Raw genomic sequence first — 21019 nt, 5'->3', positions numbered from 1 at the left:
GTTTTGAGGAATTGTTTGCTTTGTTGGTAGGACATGTCTTAACCTGAAGGTGATGTTCCATTGCAGCTGACACAGCAGTAAGGTTCTGAAAATTTCAGTGGAAAAGAGTTCTAAATAACTGTTTTTCTTTATTACAGAGTGCATAAATCCTGCTGACCTGCTGGTGCTTATGACTTCCTCAGACAATGCCAGGGAGGCTGACTGGACATCTCTGAAACCTCACAGTTGACTGGTACCTGTATGGCAGTCACTGGTAACTTACGGTAGCTGCTTTCCTAACTAACTTTACATGCTGCATCTTCCAACCCCACAGTTTTCTTTGTCTATTTCCTTCCTTTTCTGGATGACAGGTAAAATTTCCTCTTCTCAGTGATAGTCTTCTTTATAGTGTCACTTGCCCTGTTTCATATCTTCACAATAATAACAGCTTTTACTGTGCCTGCTGTGCTGGTGTTACCTGCTACGTGGCAAGACCTGCATCACCAGGTGACAAAACACTTGTTTGAAGAACCAGGCACACCAGGGTAGAGGCTACCACCCATCAGTTCCAGTGTCTTGACAGTTTGTATACTGCCTGGGTTTGTTCCCAAAAAATATTAAAGAAATAAAATTTCCATGGGACTGGAGCAAAGGCCCTTTCACAGATGGAAAGCTGAATAAGGAGCAAGAAGCAAGTAGTAGTATTTAATGATCACTTTTTAAGATGGGGAGAAGCCAGCAGTGCGGACCAGTTCTGGGACTAGTTTTGTTCAACATCTTCATCAGTAACAATGAAATCTCCAGGTTTGCAGATGGACAAAGCTTTGGACAATTTAAACCATGCCAGATGCTGGTGAATGCAACTGGCAGGGCCAATATAGGGAGGAGATCTTGACCTGAAGTCCTTGTCTCTATGTGCAGCAGCAAGCAAGAAAGCCAATAAAATGTTGCCTATCAACAGCAACACTGCTGAGAACAGGATGGAGGGTTGGTGCTACACGTTTCTCGTGTTGGCACACCCACATCTCCAGCGGTTCTGGCATGCGCATCTCAGGAGAGACATGCACAGGGGCAGCCCAGGGGTCAGAGTGGTGGGACAGCTGCCGTACAAGGAGAGGTAAGAATGTGACCATTCTTTGAATGGGGCACTGGAGGAGAGCCCAGCCTTCTAGTCTGTCCTCATAAGGCAACTATAATTCACCCACCGAGGAGGTGCTCAACACTTACAAGATTGTGAAAAAAATTAATGCAAATGTGTTATTCACAAAATCCCTCTGTACAAGTACTAATATAGAATCATAAAATATCCTGAGTTGGAAAGGACTGTAGTGGGTTGGCTTTTGGATTTTTTAGGCCTTCCTTAGCAACGGGAGGCAGAAATCTAAGGAATTATTCCGTATCATCCTTTAGTGTAACACAACATATAAATAAGGTGCAGATAAGAGAGCTCGCGCTCTTCTCTTCTCTGGTGGCTGAAGACAACAGATCTCTCCGCAGATGGTCTTTGCTTGTATAGGCCAAGGCCTGCCTGCTTAGACCTGCCGTTACCTTCGCACCCTCCAGGAGGGAGGTTGGTTGGTGCTTCGCACAGTTCTGCTGTCTTGTTCGGGGAAGTATTTAATTAATTTTTTTATTTATTCGCTAGCTCTCTATTAACGGTGTATATTTGGAAGATACTTGTTTTAGTTTTTTTTATCCCTGTTTCCCCCCTCCCTTTTCCCTTTTTCCCCTCAGGAGCTCCCTATTGTATGTACAATATATTCAAATTGTATATATAATTGTAAACAAATGTAAATATATATTTTTGATATAATCCCAGTTTGTTCGGGCTTCTTTCAGTTTTTCTGTGGTTCTTTTTTTTTTTTCCTCGCTTGAAAGAGCGGGAGGGGGGAGGGGACAGCTTGGACTTGGCAAGAGAGCCAGGCCAAACTGATACAGGGGCCCAAAAGGACTGCAGGGCTTCATAACATGATCAGCAGTCGGTAGATTCAACAGAATTCACGTGGAACAAGTCCACAAGGAGTTCTTGAAAGTTTTAGGCTGGGATAGTCTTTCTAACATCTGTAATACAACAGTCATGGTGCTGGGGACATGTAGGAGGATGCAATACAAAATGAAGCCAGGCCCATGTGTGCTCCTATTTTCCCATGAGGCTGATGTTCCAGTTCCTGTGAGTCTGAGATGTGGCTGATTCTGTTTAAAAAAAGAAACAAATAAAATAGTGAAGGATTTTGTATGGTCTTTATCACTTTAAAGGAGTGGGAACATTAGAGAATAGGAAAGTAAATCTCAAGGTCAGAAACAATGTTGTCATCATATAGTCAATGCTATTTTCATCCACAGTATTTCTGGTAAGAATTTACTCCATGTGATGCTGCAGGAGTGATGTAGATGTTCTTCATACCCTTGAAAATCCTCCTCTGCACTGCCAGGAAGAGGTTCAACTACCTTACTGGATGGAGGCAATCAGGAACCACATCAGAGTCAGGATGTATTTCAGGGAGCAGAGACAGATTTGACCCTGAGGCAATGTGCCAAAGCCCTTCAGAGGCCACACAGGAAGAGTGATTAAAGATTTCTTTCTCTTTTTCAGTAGTCTAGGGAAAGATTCTGAGAGGGTTTTCTAAGGAAATGAACTCCCATAACAAAGCAGTACTCAAAAACCTGTGGCTTCAGGAAGGAAGATCTCAATTCTGGTTTAATTCAAAGGTGTTCCAGATTTTCTCTTATGTCTCAAAACATACATTTTAAAACCTGCCAGCAAAAACCTATGTCGTAACATGGAGCAAGAACCTGAAGAACAGAAAGCCCAAATGTGAGTTGAACATGTCTGACCTGGAAGTAAACTGACACAGGCAAGGGAGACTGCTGTGTCTCCCCTGTCTATGCAGGAGGAAGCAGAGCACAAGATCTAATCAGAGGACAGATACCTTGAATCTTGTATGCAATGTCCCCAGGGATCAGCTGTGGTCCTTGGAAATACCTGTTCCTCATGCCACAACAGACAGCTGTGATATATAGCTGTCACTGTCGTTTTTCCCAAATGCCAATTGAGGAAATCTTGCCATTCATAGGAGTCTGAGGAATAACTGCTTCTGTCTGTGAGACAAACTGTGAGACTGACTGTAACTTGTTTTCTTCCCTGTTTCTGTCATTGCAGCTGAACGTCAGGTAAGAAGATCCAAAATTCAAGATTGAGCAGTGCCCTAAAAAATAAAAAAAAAAAACAAAACCACACACAAAATGCAAAATCATTGCCAGTGCTTTTGCTTAAAGCCAGGCAGACTGCCAGTTCCTACAGAAAAGAAGATTAAGAGATGAGAGAATTACCAAGTTCAAAGGTAGAATGCAACCGCAAAACACTGAGCCCAATTCACTGCCTGTGGGTAAGCCCTGTGAGAAAACCAGGGAGTCAACCAGCTTCTGGAAGAGACTTTAGGTATTTGACTGTATAAAACTAACAGAGTTTCTGCCTAAATGTTTCCATGCTTCTTCCAGTGTATTGCAATAACTGTTCCCAGGCTTAGTGGCAGTATGAAAAACCTCGAGTGTTTCTTTCCAAGGAAAAACAACATTCGTAACAGAGGTGACATCATCACCTAATTCAAAGCATTGAACCACTTACTCTGCCTAAAGTTGCCCCCTCAAATATTTTTTTAAATTAGTATTTCTAACTTTTGTCTGGATCAACTATCTCACACAATCCATGAGAAAGTCAGTTTTTTCACTTACCTTTCTTTGCCCCTGCTTGCTCCCTACAATGGTCCAAACTCACCATTCCTTTGTTGTTCGTATTCTCCTTTTTGAGCAGGCACCCTCACCAGGTTTGGACCTTTCCTCCTTGATGCCAAGTATCTCCCTGGTGCAGTAAAGATTACCTGCACTGTGTCATGAACCTTTTGCTCACTCAGTAACTCACCTGAAGGCAGATAGCCCATGAGGAGGAGGCATTCACACTCCCCATTGGATGTGACCCAGCTGAGCTGGAGTGGACAATATGATTTGCCTGGATTCTGGGGAGATGTGGACCTACCAGAGGAGATCACACTTGGAAATTAAAGTTTAATGATCACCCTCTCAGCACCAGTAAGAACCCCAGTAGGCACTACATGAAGAGGGGCAAGGCTTTAAGATGGACCACAGGATGACCACAGAAGATGATGGAAGTGCTGGGACTGACATGTTTTACCCTAGATATAAGGGGCTGAATTCTCTTTAGCTGAATCATTTCGAGGAACTTCTGTTGATTTTTCTTTTTTTGAAGCAATTTTCCAGTTCAGAGGAAGAGGATGAAATAGAGGGTAATGGCCAAAGTTGGTGGACGGAGAGGACACTCAAGATTGTGAAGAGAAAAGCCTTCAGAAGCCAGGATGTTTTTAAATTGCAAATGCCATGAGAAGATATTCTCAGAGAACCAATACATACATTAACTTGGTTCTTTGTGATCTGCCACATTTCATATATTTTGTCAACAGCATGGGCTATATTTGCTGCGAGGCCTGTCTGTCCACAGAGAGGCAAGCTGAGAAACGAATGGCAGGCATAAATGCAGATTCAACCTTTTTTTTCTTCTATAGAACATTTTGTACAATAACATAAAGCACTTCAAGGCCAACCCCTCAACCTCAGACGTCCATCTGTGTTAAAGGCTGGTGAAGGGACTGAGCACAAGTCCTACAAGGAGAGGCTGAGGGAGCTGGGGTTGTTCAGCGTGGAGAAGAGGAGGCTCGGGGGAGACCTCATCACCCTCTATAACTCCCTGAAAGGAGGTTGTAGCCAGGTGGGGGTTGGTCTCTTCTCCCAGGCAGCTATCAGCAAGGTCTTAAGCTGTGCCAGGGGAGGTTTAGGTTAGATATTAGGAATTAATTCTTTACGGAGAGGGTAATCAGGCATTGGAATGGGCTGCCCACAGAAGTGGTGGATTCTCCATCGCTGAAGGTTTTCAAGATGAGACTGGATGTGGCACTTAGTGCCATAGTCTAGCAACCACAGCGGTAGTGGATCAAGGGTTGGCCTTGATGATCTTGGAGGTCCCTTCCAACCCGGCTGGTTCTATGATTCTATGATTCTGTGAAAGCAGGTGAACTCCATTGGCACAGCCTCAGACACAGCTCATGTCCAAGGCTCTGCATGTCCACTGACCTTTGTATTGCATCTGACATACACAGCTTGATGGCAAGGAGTTTCTTCTGGCCTGGCATGACAAGAACCACTGTCATATGCCCCACTGTGATTAATATGAAGGAGACGAGAACACATTAGAAAACAAGAGCACTACGAATACACCTGGCCTGGGGAAAGGCAATTCCACATGAGGAGGGGACAGGCAAGTGCCAGTCTTCAATTCTGTGAGCATATAATGGCTGGCTGTAACTCAATACATTTGTACTTTTTTTTTTTTCCCCAGGCAAATATTACCCCCCAAAAAAATCCAGATTAATTGAAAACAGTGGTTTGTTTGGTTTTTTTTTTTCATTTCTTCACTTTTGCAGTGGTATGAGAACATAAATTTATTTACACAATTACAATTTTAATATCTGATTTTTAAATGCAAGAGTAGAAGTAATCCACCTCTGCAGTTCCCTGTGAATCTTCACATCATGGCATTTCCAATAATCTATCTGTTTCTGGTCTATTCTTTACATCCCTTTCCTTCCAATGAGAAAAAGACAGTATTTTCCTTACTTGTTCTTTCAGTAGTGAATGACAAAAAGTACCAAAATATTAGTACATATTTCCATGATTATACATGTGACTAAAATATTTTCTTGCTACAGTCCAAAGCCCTCAGCAAAAGTCACTGTGCACAGCAAAACGGCATACACAGTGCACAACTACAATAGTTTGAAAAGGCATGCTTGTAGTATATTCATATTTCAAAATGATGCAGTCATTTCACTGTATCATTGACAGTATTACACTTTTCTTTGTGTCTCTTTTCCTAAATAAGAGAACGCCAAGTAATGACACACTGTGATAAGAAGCAAAAATATTTGCTTAATTGGTTTAAAAAATATTGTGAAGAAGTCTTCAAATAAAAATTACAGTGCAAGAGTTTATAAAACGAAGCTTTATTATATAATCAATGTATCAGTGGTATTACTGATTTCTGTAGAAATTATTTCTAGTAGAAATTTTATATTCATCTTTCTTGTTCTACTAATTAATTAAATAGCCAACTGATATTGAATTGGTTCTCTAGTGATTATTTCCTTTTCTCTAGTGTTTTATGAGATGAGCTTGATGATCTGATATGACGTTTTATCTCACATTAGGTTGACTGTGAAATAAAGGAGTATTGCTGAATGAGTCAGCAAAGTACCTGATCATGAACTCAGTTTTAAACAATTTTTAAATCTCATTAACATTTGAACTGACTGTACATTGATGAGCATACATAAGACATAATGCACCAGGATGCTTAGAGAAATGGTATGGAATACATACATATATACATTATATATATGTATTTGTATATATATATACATATATATTTGTAGGAGGTTTGGGGTAAATCATTACTTGTAGACTTGCATTTTAGTAGATTTGCTCCAAAGATGGGGTGAAGAAATGAGTACAGCAATTTTATGCCTTTGTTGAGGGCTCTTGTTGATGCTATCTTGTCACTAAAAGTCAGAGATAAAATATCAGAAGATGTACCTCAAAGACCATTGAATATTCCCTTCTGAACCCGCTGGTAGTGTGGAATAAATTATAGCCTGTATGAGAATCACAAGACACCACAGGCAATCACTTTTTTCTTGCATGGAACAAAGGGTGTCACTAGAAAAGTCCCCTCTCCTAATGTTATAGAACTCTGCTTAATGGCACTTCCTGGAATTGTTTCTGACCTGTCCAGCCTGCTTTCCTGCAGCAGCTTTTAAGGAACAGTACACAAGTCTTTGTTGCTGTTAATCACCTTTGGCTGGCCAAGAGACTGCAGACCTTACAGCATTCATCCGTGGCTCATCCGTGGCTCTGTCTCCACCCAGTTTGTCTACTGTACTGTCTACTGTTTTAACTCGTTTGCTGAGCAATTGTGCTGCTGATGGAGGGAACATCAAATGCCTTCTTGGAACATTACCTCAAATAGGTATGTTTTTTTGTCAGTGATATAACATGTATGTTTATACTGCTAAGAATAGTTAAGTTCCCTTCTGTATAGAAAAGTGATACAGTGACACTTGGTGTTGCATGATTTCTGTGGTATCTCTGGCTTTCAGTGCTAATCGACTGCCTACAATAACAAACAAACAAATGCCTATGTAGATGAGCAGAGGATTGTACACATTGCATTATTTTATAGAAAAGAAAGCTTATGACTAGCTAATATGCTTTACAGTAAAAATGTTTGCTGATACCAGTGTGTGGGAAAATACACTCAATGTACTTGGAAGGCTAGAATCGAGTCACTTCATTTAGTAGTGGAAATAAGCACCCAGAAACTGTCTGACTACTAAGCTGCTCTGATTTTCTTTTACTTGCAAATATTCTTCCAGGCAGGCCTAGAGAAGATTTGAAGTCATAGAAGTGAGGTGTGCAAAAAAATAAAACGGTTCTCCCAGAATCTTTCCATATTCCCATATCTGCAGAATTTGGCTGTTTTTCAGAAGTCTTCTTTCCAGCAGGGCTTGATCCCATAAACCTTTGGAAGGCACAGAGTTCCTGAGATCAGAAGCTGATCCAAAATTAGCAGAAATAGGGCCATTCCCCAACGTTCCATGCTCCCAGCTCCCACCTCACACTCACTCACAGGGTGGTGCAGGAAGCCAGGTAGCTGTGGCTCCGTAACTTTTTCAACCTTTTACCTTTGCAAGGGAATTGAACCCTGGTACAGCACTGATTCCTGAGTTATTTGCTGGGATTGTCCCCTACTGGGCCAGGGATCCTGCCGCAGTGCTGCGGGTACCAAGGAGCTGAAAACATACCACTGTTCCCTGCTCACTGCTGGCCCTTGCTTGAAAACTGATTTCTAATGGCACCAGTGATTTCTAAAGCAGGTCTGTGTTTCTCTATAGGAAAGGCTCTTTTGGTCTTGGCTCTTTTTTCTTCCACTCATTGGGAAAAGAGTAGAGAAAGGGTTTGACAGGGAAAGCCCAGGCACTTTGCAGCCTGCCCTGCGCCCTGAGAATAATAAAATCATAGAATCATTAAGGTGGGAAAATACCTCCAAGATCATTGAGTCCAGCCTTTCACTGAATACCACCTTGTCAACGAAACCAAACCACTAAGTGCCACATTCTGTTGTTTCTTGAACACTTCCAGGGATGGTGACTCCACCACCTCCCTGGGGATCCCATTCCAATGTCTGACTACCCTTTCAGTCAAAAATTTTTATTGATGCCCAACATGAACCTCCCCTGGCACATCTTGAGGCTATGTCCTCTTGTCCTATCACTAATTGCCTGGGAGAAGAGACCAACTCCCATCTGGCTACAACCTCCTTTCAGGGAGTTGTAGAGAGTGATAAAGTACCTGAGCCTCCTCTTCAGACTAAACAACCCCAGCTTGCTCAGCTGCTCTTTATAGGACTTGCTCTCTAGACCCCTCATCAGCTTTGTTGCCCTTCTCTGGATGTGCTCCATCATCTCAATGTCTTTCTTGAAGTGAGGAGCCCAGAACTGGACACAGTACTCAAGGTGTGGCCTCACCAATGTCGAATACAGAGGGACAGTCATTTTCCTAGTCCTGCTGGCCATAATATTTTGAATCTGGGAGGCCATCAGCCTTCTTGGCCCCCTTGGCAGACCTCTGGCTGAACATGAACAGGAGTTTTGTTAATTTTATTTAGAGGTTGCAGGCTGAAACTACACCCATGTCTCCCTTACATGTAATCTTTCATTCTCATGCCAAATTCTATCTTTTCATATAGCCTCTCTTGATTAGTTACTTTCTGTAAAACTTGCAGGACAAGGTCCATTGGAATTTAATCCCAGAGTGGAGAAATTACAGTGCAGTGACAGAGATGCTGTGTGTGCTGTAGGCAGACTTCTTACTGATGTACTTAACTTGATTTTTCAAGCCTGAAAACCTGAGTAAGTGCTTGAAAAATGTGTTAACAACTCACATTTATCTTGGTTCATAAAAATGCAGGCAGAACTAATTCAGAAAACTCCTTTCTTTTAAGGAAGAGAGACATTTACAGAAGGTTTAGATTATTTCAGTGGATATTTAATGTAGACAGAAAAGATGATTCAGTGCTCAGGGAGTGAGATAAAAGCTTCTGTGGTTTCTCTTCCATACAAAGACATGTTAGCAGTGGTCAGACCTTTGACAATATATTAATTAATTGATGAAAAACTTATACTTGGCTTTTCTGTGCTTTGATGTCCTAGAGAGCCTCGGCTTTCTCAAGGCACTCTGTGGTACTCTGTTGCTTTGGAATACTTCTTCCTATGGTTCACTATGTATGATTTTTCCTGAACAGAAGGTACTACTTTGGTTCATGCCATTCAGAGTTACAAACCACTTCCTATGCACCTGCAGTATATGTACACGTGTGCATTTAAATACAAAGTTTAGTTTAAAAAAACCATATTGTTGTGCTTGGGATGCTAAAACAAATAATATTTGAAATCCTGCCTGCAAAGACAGCACAATGTACACGCTAGTCCTTGTAAACCTCGAAGTTTAGTTCACTAGCTGGTTAGCTGTGGGGATGTGGGAATGGAGAATATATGTAGATGGCTCTAGCCTATGCAGATGAGGGATTGTTCTATATTTTTATTGAATGTTCATTAGTAGCCTAGCCATTTATTGACTTGTGACTCTTTAACATAGCAATCAAAATCAAATTTTTAAAAATTTGGTAAAAGTCAGTTGCCTGAAATCAGATATTTAATCATCCAAGAATCCAACAGCACTGAGTAAAGGGGGGGATATTGTGCATACCAGGTACTGTAAAAGGGAAGACACTGAGCATACTAAGTATTAACACTGGGTCTCTAGATTGACATTAAATGCTTGTTTTTATTTGTAAAACAGAAAGACCAAAGAGCTCATTCTGTCACACAGAGTCTGTTACTCTAGTGACTATTTCACAGTCCTAGCCTGGTTGGGTGAGCCTGCACTGCTCCTGTTAGGATTGCCAGATAGGATAAAGAAAACGCTTTCTGTTTCTCCTGCAGGCTCAGCACTCTCTCCTGTTTGCAGTTTTAGTGCAGCTCTCTATCTTGTCTCCACAGCCCAGTTTTCTTTCCCAGTGACAGCAGAACGTCTGTTAGGCAGTCTCATAGCAGTCCCTGCTGTCTTAGTTTCCTGACATATCATGGCTCTTTTTAACTACCCCAGGACCTATTGTCTCTCATGCAAAAAGTGCATGAAAGTTTGACCCTTTGCCTCTGATGATTTTGATCAAAAACTGCCATGTATATTTCTTACATTGCTCAATACATGGATCTTATATCTGTCAATCTGCCTTGGTTGTCAAATACACTTTACTGCTTTGATCTTCACTTCCTGCAGTCTCATATAACTGCACTTAGGCAGGCATAGATATATGTTGTCAGCTGATGCAGCAAAGGAAATTGTAGTAACAGTTGGAGCCGTGGCCATTAGCTGAGTGAGCACACTGTGGTTCAAGCTCCACTGCTGGTCTGTGGCGTGCAACTGTGCAAAACTATGTGATTAGTTAGTTTCCACTCAGGAGAAGTTTCTGGTAATTCGAACAGAAGTGTAAGTAGGCTTGGACAATTCTTATACACTTTGCCTTCTGTATTTCCTCTGGATTTCATTCATGGCTATCTCCATCTCTGGCAGCTACTTTTCTTACCCGTTGACTCACACACCATGAATGTCCCAGACTCATCCCCTGGGCCAGGTCTCTCGTTGTAATGATGCACTGTCTAGGGACTCCTAAATACAACATTTTACACCTAGAATATCACCATTTCCATTAATTTTATTTTGGTATTCTAAAGCAGATGAGTTAATCCAGTGTTAAATAGAGATCCTCACAGGACATTGTTGGAAGATGATTATGGCCATGGGCCCTGTTGAGACAGGAGATGAATTTCAGCCAACTGTATCCTCCAATGCTTTGCTGTTCCTTGACTTACCTGGCTCACTTCATACTCAAGACAGAGTCCCTGGGGCAGCAGGACAGATTGGGATGTTGGCCTGACATGTAAGTTTAAGCCCAAGGCTAATGTGACAAAATAGATCTGACATGATTGCAAAGTTCTCTTCCTATTTCTGCAGTTTTAAAGAAATTATCCTAGCAGCTCATACTGACAGAGTGCAGCTCCAAGGCAGAAGCAAGAAAGTGAAGATTCTTAACTAGGTTGTGCTTAAATTCTAGACCTTTTATAAGATATAGATTAAAGGGGAAGAAAATAAACTACTGAACTTCCAGCCTGAGTGACATGAAGCACCTTGCAGGGGTCTCCTCCCTTCTCTCAAAAGCAGAGGCCCTGATCCTGCCAGCAGTCTGAGATGCTGGCAAGGAAATCCAAAGGCACAGAGGAATAACCTAGCTACAGTTTCCAGCTAGCTGGAAATGCTTGTCTCTTCTGTACACATGAAATTAACTGAGACCTTTATAAGGAGAGTCAGTAAGGCAACCCAGACTAATGCAGCTAACCCACGGACATGGCACTGAATCCACGGGCATAACCAGTCATTTTTTTATAGCGAAAAAACCTGACTGTGGGGCATTAGTTCCAGAAGGACAGTTGGGAGCTCATGGGTAGATTTATTGGGTAGCCAAAATCTAGAAATTCCCTTTTGGATGTTTTAAACTAAGAAGGTAGTCTGTGAATTTAGCCCCAGAAGTTACCCTGCTCTTGACTCTAGAATGGGCAAGCACAACAGGATTAAGTAAACCATCAAACTCCCAGAGTCCTGAGGTTTTACTCTAACAGAAGGAGAAAGAGTCAGGTCTAGCAAAAGAGCTGCATGATGGATGCTGCTTCAATTGTTGGCCAGAAGACAAACTGGGGGAGTCAAACTGGAGCCAAACAAAAAGTTCAGTATAAATCACAAGAAAAATATACTTTACAGGTTTGAAAACTATAGTAAATGTATCTGATGTAAGTGAAAGATGAACTGTCAATATGAACTAATTTTTGGAAAAAGTTTACAAGTGTTCCTAGTTCCTTCAGTGGGGCTAGACCAGACATTCTGGGGTATGTATGTTAAAATGTATACAGAAAAAAACCCAGAAATAAATTTCATGCAGCTGTAGCAGTGACAAGAAATGTATGGTTGTTAACTTATTCTAGTACCTGAAGAGCTTCTTCAAGTGTGGTTGGTCAGCTCTTCCTTTATGCCCTATCTCACCTTTCATTTCCTGAAGAAATGCCTTATTTTTGTTCTCTGGGATCCTCTGCTTTTTGAAAGACCTCCAAAGCATCCACAGGCTGCATGAGGTAGGTCCTCAAACACTGAGTCTCAAAAACTGTCCTCAAAAACTGAGGAGCCACTCTGACCTTCACCCTCATTGGCACTGCTCTCGGCTCAGACAGCAGAACAGAACTCTTCAGATGTGCTTCATGACTCAACACCAGCCAGTATCAAAACAGACCACCAAGACCACCAACTCACTGATTTGCACAGCAGTGACTTTTATTTCAGTGCACCACAAGAGTTTTGTCTTAGCTGCTGTCTTCTATAGAGTCCTTTTGATTGGCTTTGAATTAGGCTAAAGCAGTAAGTCATACTTTATATATTTTCCAACTGCTGTTGCATCAGCACTATTTTCGACATTCAAATATATGCAGAAAAATTAGCTGAGCTGGTTAACTTGCTGCTCCCAATAAGAAGTGCTGCCAGTATGTCAATCAGGCAAGGCTGCAAGCCTCCACTGGGAGGCACCTATGGCTTCAGGTAGGCTGACCTGACAGGTCCCTTGAAGGGAATTCCCAAGTCCTGCTGCCTAGTCAGTAGTTCTGCCTCTGGATTGTCTTACAAGCACTCCCACTGCACTGGTAGGGATAAACCTGAGAAGCAGCTGTCTGGCCCCTCTGTGAGCCTGTTCAACTCCATGTCCCAGCCATAAACAGCAAGGCATTTCCAAGGACACTCCTGGCAAGACATCCTGGTCCCCTTCACTGGGCAGATATATCCAGGAGAGATGGCATTTGGAAGCCATCCAGCACCACTGCACCTGCTGCGTGCCTCTGAGAGGTTTGTGTTGGCTCACATTGGGCACCAGACAAACAATAAGGCAATTTAATCATCAATATACAAGCGGCAGAATAGCACAATACACCTTTTACCTCTTAAGGGCACATATGAAACATTTAAACATCCATGATCCATAATCTCATCTATCCTTGCAGCATCTTCAGATGTCTCCCAACATTTGATTTTACTGTCTTTTCCTCATTTTGATACCTACATGTCCTGTACTAATCAGTTAAGAGATTTGAATTTTCCTCACAGTTGTCACTATAATGTTCCCTTTTAGTGTTACCACTTTTAAACAGTGGAGCTAGAAATCTGAAAGACATACTGGTAAGACTAGTTCCCGGATAAAAGTAAAGATGCAGGATTTTAGAAGAATCTTTGCTTTATTTAGACAAAAGGAGCACAACTGTAAACAAGTTATGGGAAGAAGCTATGAAATCACACCATAAAACCAGAAAATAGCTGAAGAGTAACTTGTTGAGTACTACAGATAAGCATGCATGAATATATGACAGAAATATCATCTTATACAAAAGAATACAGAACTTACTTGTTTTACCAAAGCAAAGGTACTCAATGCCTTTTTTCCCTTGCTTTTGTATTTGTTTTTACATTTCCTTCTTTTCAGTTCTGCCCTTATGAGCTAAGTATTTACATTACTCATTTCCAGGTTTTCTTAGAAGCTGAAATAATGCTGTTGTGATTTACCAATATGACAGAACAGAAAAAAGTCCCAGCAGAGGTGGAAGGGTGGAGGAACACACTGCATTATCTTTGTACCTGTACTGATTTTAGTCTGCGTGGTACTACCTAGACAGAATTATTGTTCTGTTGGTTGTTGCTGTTCCTTGTTTCTCTTCTTGAATAAGAAAGTGCTCAAGGTAAGTTGCAGAGGCAAAACTATAAGCTATAATCAATGTGACTGATCATCTCACTTTACCTAGTTGGATTTATAAACTGCAGAACATATTATACATGAGAAGAAAAAGTATTTAGAGCTATCTAGAGAACAAAAGCAGAGCCCTTATCCTGCTAGCAGTCTGTGAGGTGCTGGCAAAGAAATCAAAAGCAACCGATCTGGATTACAAACCTGAGATTCTGACCCAAGGTAACAAACGTGAAGGAGATTGAGAAAAGACTAATAGAAGTGGAAATTAATTTTTTGAGCAGCTCCAGCCAGAGTCTTAAGAAAACTGCTGCTAGTGAGGTTTGCCTGGAAGCCACATGAATCACATTGACTTCTCTTGACTTCTCAGAAGCTGTTTGAAGGCTGGAGGTTGGATATAGGTCTGATTTGCCACCATGTCTTTGGCTGTCAGCACTTTGTTCTGTGTTGTAGAGGCTTCACCGCCAGGTGTTTCAGCACTGGAGATTTTTACAGACTGAAACATCGGCTACTTTGCAAACTAAACAGGTTTTGTTTAGTTCTCAGTTTTCTGTAAGATGAGTCTCATGTGTGACACATCTCAGAAGTACAGACTCCTGCCTGTGGAAGAAAGCAGGACTACTTCAGCTAAAATTACTGAAGACAGAGATGCCAGTTTTGAAAAGAGGGGAAAAGAGACGATGCACGTAGTCAGACAAGGCAGGATAGTGGTTCATTGGTCTATCTGATCATAACTCCACTGGCACCTTGATAAATCCATCTTACCATACCCGCGCAAGAAGACTGCAAATCAGGAGATGGATAATCACCTGAGCTTAGGTACAGCCCCTCTAACTGAGAAGTTCAGTAAATATGGTACAAACTAGAATTAACTAAAAAAAACCCAAAAAAGAATTCTTTGAAGAATATTAACTCAACTTTGGTTTTCCTTTTTAAATGGTCTTTCAGAGAAAAATGTTATCACTTTTAGAGCAGCTGGTACCTCAATAAGCCCTCTGTCCCCAAGTGAAAAAAAAAAAGACCCTATGTTTTAGTTAAACTGCACTTGGTATCACAGCAAGCATTGTAAGATGGTACTGCCATCTTCATGAATAAAGAACATTTGATTTATTTATTAGCTTGAAACTGAGAAGATTCTTGGAATTTGCTGTCATGCAAGAAGACTTTCTATTGTATTACCTATTCTTCCAATTTGTATTAATGAAGCTGCAGAGAAGAAGAAACTAACAACTTAGCCTTTTATGAGTTTTTTCCAGTTATTTCCTAAGTAAACACAAAGTGTAATGGAGTCCTCTATATTCATATTCTCTCAGTTGTGGTTTAGGACCCAAGACACTTCAGCTTGTCACCTAGGTTCTAGGACACAATCCTTTGTAAGAAGTGCCTAGGAAATGAAAGTCTTCTGTCATCTATGTGTCAGGAAAAAAATGATGGATAAGTTATTTCCTACCTTATTTTCTCATAGCTGGTTAAGAAACAGAGTGGTAAGAAATTAGTAAATACTCACCCATGTACCTTGTTGTTTACCATTTTGCCCATCAGGGAGTACAGTTAGAAGGTAAGGTAGAACATTTATTTGAATAGCCCACTAGACATCCTCCTTATGCAAGGTCTGCATTAGTTAATGATACCTTGCCATTCTAAAAGCTAGTATTTTCCTATTATATCAGAAACCGTAGACCTCCTGTAGGCTGATGAAATCCTTTTTATTAGTCCCAAGGGCCTAGCTGTTCAATAAATTAAGAGCAGGAAATCCAAGACATGTTATCTCTTCTCTCTAACACTACCTGAATTAATTGGCAAATTGTTCTCTGTTGCATAACAGGTGCAAAACACATCATATCCTGCGCTGTGCTCCTTCTGAGACATCCATCGATGCGCGCTGTTGCTTTCTGTGCAGTAGGTCTTGTGTACCAGGTTTCAAAACTGAAATCTTGCCTGCTCTCTGTGAGCATGGAGATCTCTACTGCCTACTGCAACACCTTTGGCAATAGGCTGATGATGTGCATGTAGACAGCAGCATATTCTTAAATCCTAGGAATAAACAGTGCCAGAAAATGTAAAACATTGCTTCTTATTGTTATCCTATATCTAAAATGACAGTAAGGGAAATAACTGATAATAATTTAAAAGTATTGCTTGTCAAGGGTCAGTCCCTAGCCTATTCCAAACGAACATAAGTTTTACTGCTCCCTTGAATGACATTGGGGTTAGGAATGTAAATTTTAACAGGTGCACCTGATAATCAGAAACCCACATATGGTCCCCCAACCAGAAAAAAGGGCCATAGTGTACTCCCTCATACAACTCTAGTAATTAGCTCTTCATTACTTGCATGCAGTAGCATTCTGAACATTAAGACAGTTGACGTAGCTTTCACACAGCAAATTTAAGAGTTTCTTCTTGAGTCAGACAGGTCCAGCGAGCACAGAATCAGGCTTGCTTTCTTCCAGCAGTCATGGAGCAAGGAGGTTTGTACCGCGTGGCAAATGCACACAAACCTCTTTTAGGAGAGATTTTGAATCTCTCCTAAGCTGCAGCCCCTTTTTAACAGAAAAAAAAGTTTGCATTTGCGGGAAGTTTGTAAGCAATTTTCTGCTTGCAACACACAGCTCCTTTCCTTGGGTTCAAGCAGACCTGAAGGTAGAAATCCGAGCTCAATTGTCAGATGGCAGCAGGGGAGCAGTGGGTGGCCCTGCTCTTTGCTGTGCCTCGGTGGTGAGCACCAGCCTCCCCCACTGTTCTGATTTCGCTTTCCCTCTGCATCCTGCCGTGCCTGCTAAGTAAGGCAGCTGCCACAATCAAAGCCCGAACCTCAGGACACAAAACCATCTCCGGGAACAACCTCTTTTGCGCTAGACAGGCTGACTGAGGATGGCAGTGCATACAGGATAGCTGCAGCAGCCCTGACCTCTGCATGGCTTAGCAAAACAAACAAAATCACATTGTTGTCTCAATTGTGTGTGAAAGTAATGATTAAATAGTGTGTTTTAGCAAAAAGGGGGAGAGGACACAGTCTTGGCTTGTGCTGATTTTCTCCACAGGAGACCATGTCAGGCAACAACATGGTAGGAAAACATCCTAATCCTGAGGACAAAAGGCTGCAGCGGGAACACCAAATTTTCATAGCTATGAACCAAACCTGTGGCTATCCAGTCCAGCACCAGGTCTCCAGCAGTGAACAATTTCAGCTCCATCAAAGAAAGGTACATGAAGCACTGGCAAAGGTCAAATAAGAGAACTCCTTATAAAATGCCTCATCCTAATTCTTAATTTGGGTCTGGTTTGACATCTGAAATGAGAATTTGTCTGGTCTTTACAAATAGTGTGTTTGTGGGTTCACAATTGTGTATGGATAGGTGAGGGAGGTGGAAACAGCGATAGTTATAAATTGTTATACATAGTACATACAACTTTAGAGGAAGAGACCATCATTATGGTTGGAAAGTCTAGAACAGTCATTAAGACAGGCTATGCTTAAGACTGCCTGAGAGTTAGGCCAGATCACATTCAAAAAAGCTGCTCCTTGCAGTGCTACCTTTGTAGTAGTGGGTGATACAGCCCTACACTACTTCCAGCAACACACTTTGAGCCCGTGAAACACTGTGCTCAGGTGTGAAAACTAGTTCCAAGTCCAGTTCACACAAGTCTCTGTAGTGGAAAAGCTGTGCCCCACATGATGCTCATAATTTAGGGTGGATTTAAATTAAATTTCACTTTGCATGATCCATTCCTCTGACACTGTTCAGAATTAGGAGCTGCAAAAGCTGCTCAATTTGAGGAGCAAAGTTTATGCCACTCAGCCTTCATAAAGACCATTTTCATCTTCAGGACTGAAAAATTCCACAGGGTTAGATCCATTACGGCTCCTCTGCAGGTTTCCTTAGCAAACCCTTTAAAAGACAAGCTAAAGATCTAACTCTGGCAGTGAAAAGCAGCTAGACACAGCAACTGCTGGACCATTATACTAATTGCAACTTAAATGTTTTAAAGAACAGCCAGATAAGTTTACCTCAGCTTTGCAAAGGTGTATTATTTAACAAACACACAGAGTACAGTCGTCTTTCCTATCTAGATAATGTAAAGGAGAAAACTTTTGGCTTGGCTTTTTTTGACTGCTGGCTTTGGGGCTGTGAATGTTGGCTTTTTCATTTAATTTAAATCCCTGTTATTGAAATTTTCAGAGCTCATTGAGTAATTTTCTTTACTCCAAATGATTTATGTTGCCATGTTGTGACTTACAGTTCATATTAAACCATGTCAGATACCATCTGAGGCATAAGTGTATGTAAGCAACAAAGCTCGTACTACCTAATGTAGAAATTATATATAAACTTATAAAAGTGACATTTATTTTAATTTTTTTTATAATACAGATCATAGCATAGTACAGATAAGATGCATTTGAGAACAAGGACACTAGTCAGTAAAACATAAGGGGGTTTTGATTGTCTTATGAGTGTTTATGACAGAATATATTATCAGATATCTTCTTACATGTGGACCCTTGCTGAGTATAACAGTTTATGTGAAATACCAAACCCAATCACTCTAGATAACATATATTAGTCCTAAGAACCTATAAAACCACTCCACCACCATTTGACAGATTGGAAACTGGCTACTTGTAGGTCTCAAAATTAAACATGAAATTAAAACCAGGCATGTTTCTAATGGAAGTCTGTATCAATCTGTCTTGGTCTCAAAAGAATTTTTTTCCTGACAATAGCTGGGAAGCAAAAATATTTTCTGATAAAGTTATAGCCGGTGGGAGAAACTGAGGGAGTACAAATAATGGAGCGAGATCATCACGGATAGAGTAATTGGGACCATTTAGCACACCAGCTGCAATAATCAATATGCAATTAATACTTCCAGGAATGCAGAATTATCGATACTTTAACAGCCTTTCATTGTTTTAAATTCTTTGTCTTGATTTGAAGGTATTCTGAGATGGACAATAAACTGGTACTTTTTGTATTTCACTTCAGTGTTTTAAATTACCTTCAGTGTTTAAAAAATCCATGGTTTTATTTCAGAAAGTGTTTGTTACCTAGAAAAGTCCTAATGATAATTTGCCTCTAAAAAACTGTCACCACAGAAATGCTGGGAGTACTCTGTGGTAGCAGAAGAGAATTGCTTCTGCTCCTGCTAACAGATGAGATGACAAAGCTGTCTCATCATTCAGGAGAATGAAGCGTTGGAAATGATACATCCAGCTAACTGGTAGAGCTCTGGGACACAAGCATGGAAACAAAGAAAAATAAGAAGTTTAAAATCAAGATGGCACACAGCTTCCCTCCTCCTTCTTTCTTTCTTTCTATCAGGTTGTTTGTGGGGTTTTTTCAAGATAAATATGCTTTTTCAAATGTGTTTACAATCAAGCAGAAAAGAGGAGGAGGAGCAGCTGGGAAGACAGCAAACTGCAGAGCAGGAAACCAGGGCTCAGCATGTCTGTGTCTGTGCTGCTCACATAACCAGCCATAGACCCCTTCAAAATGTAATCCTGTTTGTGTCACTGTTTGCTATACTCCCTAACTGGATTAAAAAGAAAAAGAAGAAGACAAATCCAAATCCTCCCAGGGCTATCTTTGGAACATCCTCAGAGATTAATGACAGGCCCACGAATAGGAAACTGTTTATAAAACTCATTTGTGGTGTGCCTCCGGATTAAGAGGCTGAGGAATTTATAATAATACTGGCAGAATAATGGAGAAAAACTCCAAAACAAGTTTTTCAGGTTATTTTCCGATTATTTTGTCATTCTCTTTTTGGGGCTAGTGCGATACAACCAATCTGTCTCCTCTTTTGTCTGAAAGAAAAAGAATTTTCCATGTTTTCTTTGTTTGTTATTTTGCAACTGTTTGGGATTAATGAAGTGTGGATTTGTGAAGTGTGTGAAGTCTGGCAACGTGCTTGTTACCTCTGGCTCCACGGAAAGGATGATCTAGACTGACAGCAAGTTCCCAGTATGTCTGAAACAGTGTAAAATAGGGAAAAAAATGAGTAGAACAAAGAATATTTGACACATTCTGTGTATCTATGGGAAGTATTCTGGACGTTATGTGATATTCCAAACTTTAAATTGTCCAAGAATAGTAACTTAAGCCTCAAATTGGCAAACCTCATGAGTAATTTCCATTCAAAATCATAGTATTGGCTTTACAAAAAAAAAGTTATTAAAAAAAAGACATAGCCCAATGCAACTCATGAAATTTCTTAGGTTATCATTATTTTCCATATTGTTGCTGAGTATTTAGATAAAATTTTACAGTCTCTTATATATTATGAGGATTAGAAACTTAATTTTTCCAAATTGTAACCTCAACATCCAGTTAATCCACAAATTAAGGAGCTGGTGCCCTGTGACTCTTGGCAAGGCTCCTGGAACTGATACAGTCTTGAGAGAAGTTGGTCTTATGTAAACCATAACATCTTTAGTGCCTGAAATTTAACTGAAGAATTGTGATTGGTGTTTGTGGGAACTGTGAAAATGGAGAATCTTCTGCACTAGCTAACACTGATTGAAAAAGTCATGCCAGGTAGAAGAAAAGTGAGCAAGTGTTTTGGAGCCCCACTGCTCAGGTATAACCAATGTGTAACTTTCTGTACAAAAATTTATGTGCTCTGGCTGCTGATCAAGATAGATTCCCTCTCCTTTTAATTCATACAAAATGACATCTATCATTGCTAGCTGACAGTTCCATTTGTGCACTGTGACCCCTTCAGAGGCAGAAGAAAAGACATACTTGTTCAACACTGAGTCTTCTTCTATCACCTGATATGAAAAGACCCCTATTTGCTTCATTAATAAACATGGTTAAATGGCAGGACCTGGAATGCAATGAACTCAGAAACTGGGTGCTAGATGTTGTACAGGTATTATGCAAGAGCCTCTCTACTGAACAGCTTCTGGGTTTAGGTCTTTAATTCATGGTGGAAAAAAAAGTATAAATAATCTGATGGAAAGAAGCTGCTCGGTTGGGATTTTTTTGTTTTGTTTGGGGGTTTTTTCAACTCTTCTGT

This window comes from Corapipo altera, unplaced genomic scaffold (assembly GCF_003945725.1).
Source record: "Corapipo altera isolate COAL_440 unplaced genomic scaffold, ASM394572v1 63, whole genome shotgun sequence".
Taxonomy (NCBI): domain Eukaryota; kingdom Metazoa; phylum Chordata; class Aves; order Passeriformes; family Pipridae; genus Corapipo; species Corapipo altera.
The sequence above is the reverse complement of the archived record's forward strand: the minus strand, read 5'-3'. Positions refer to the sequence as shown.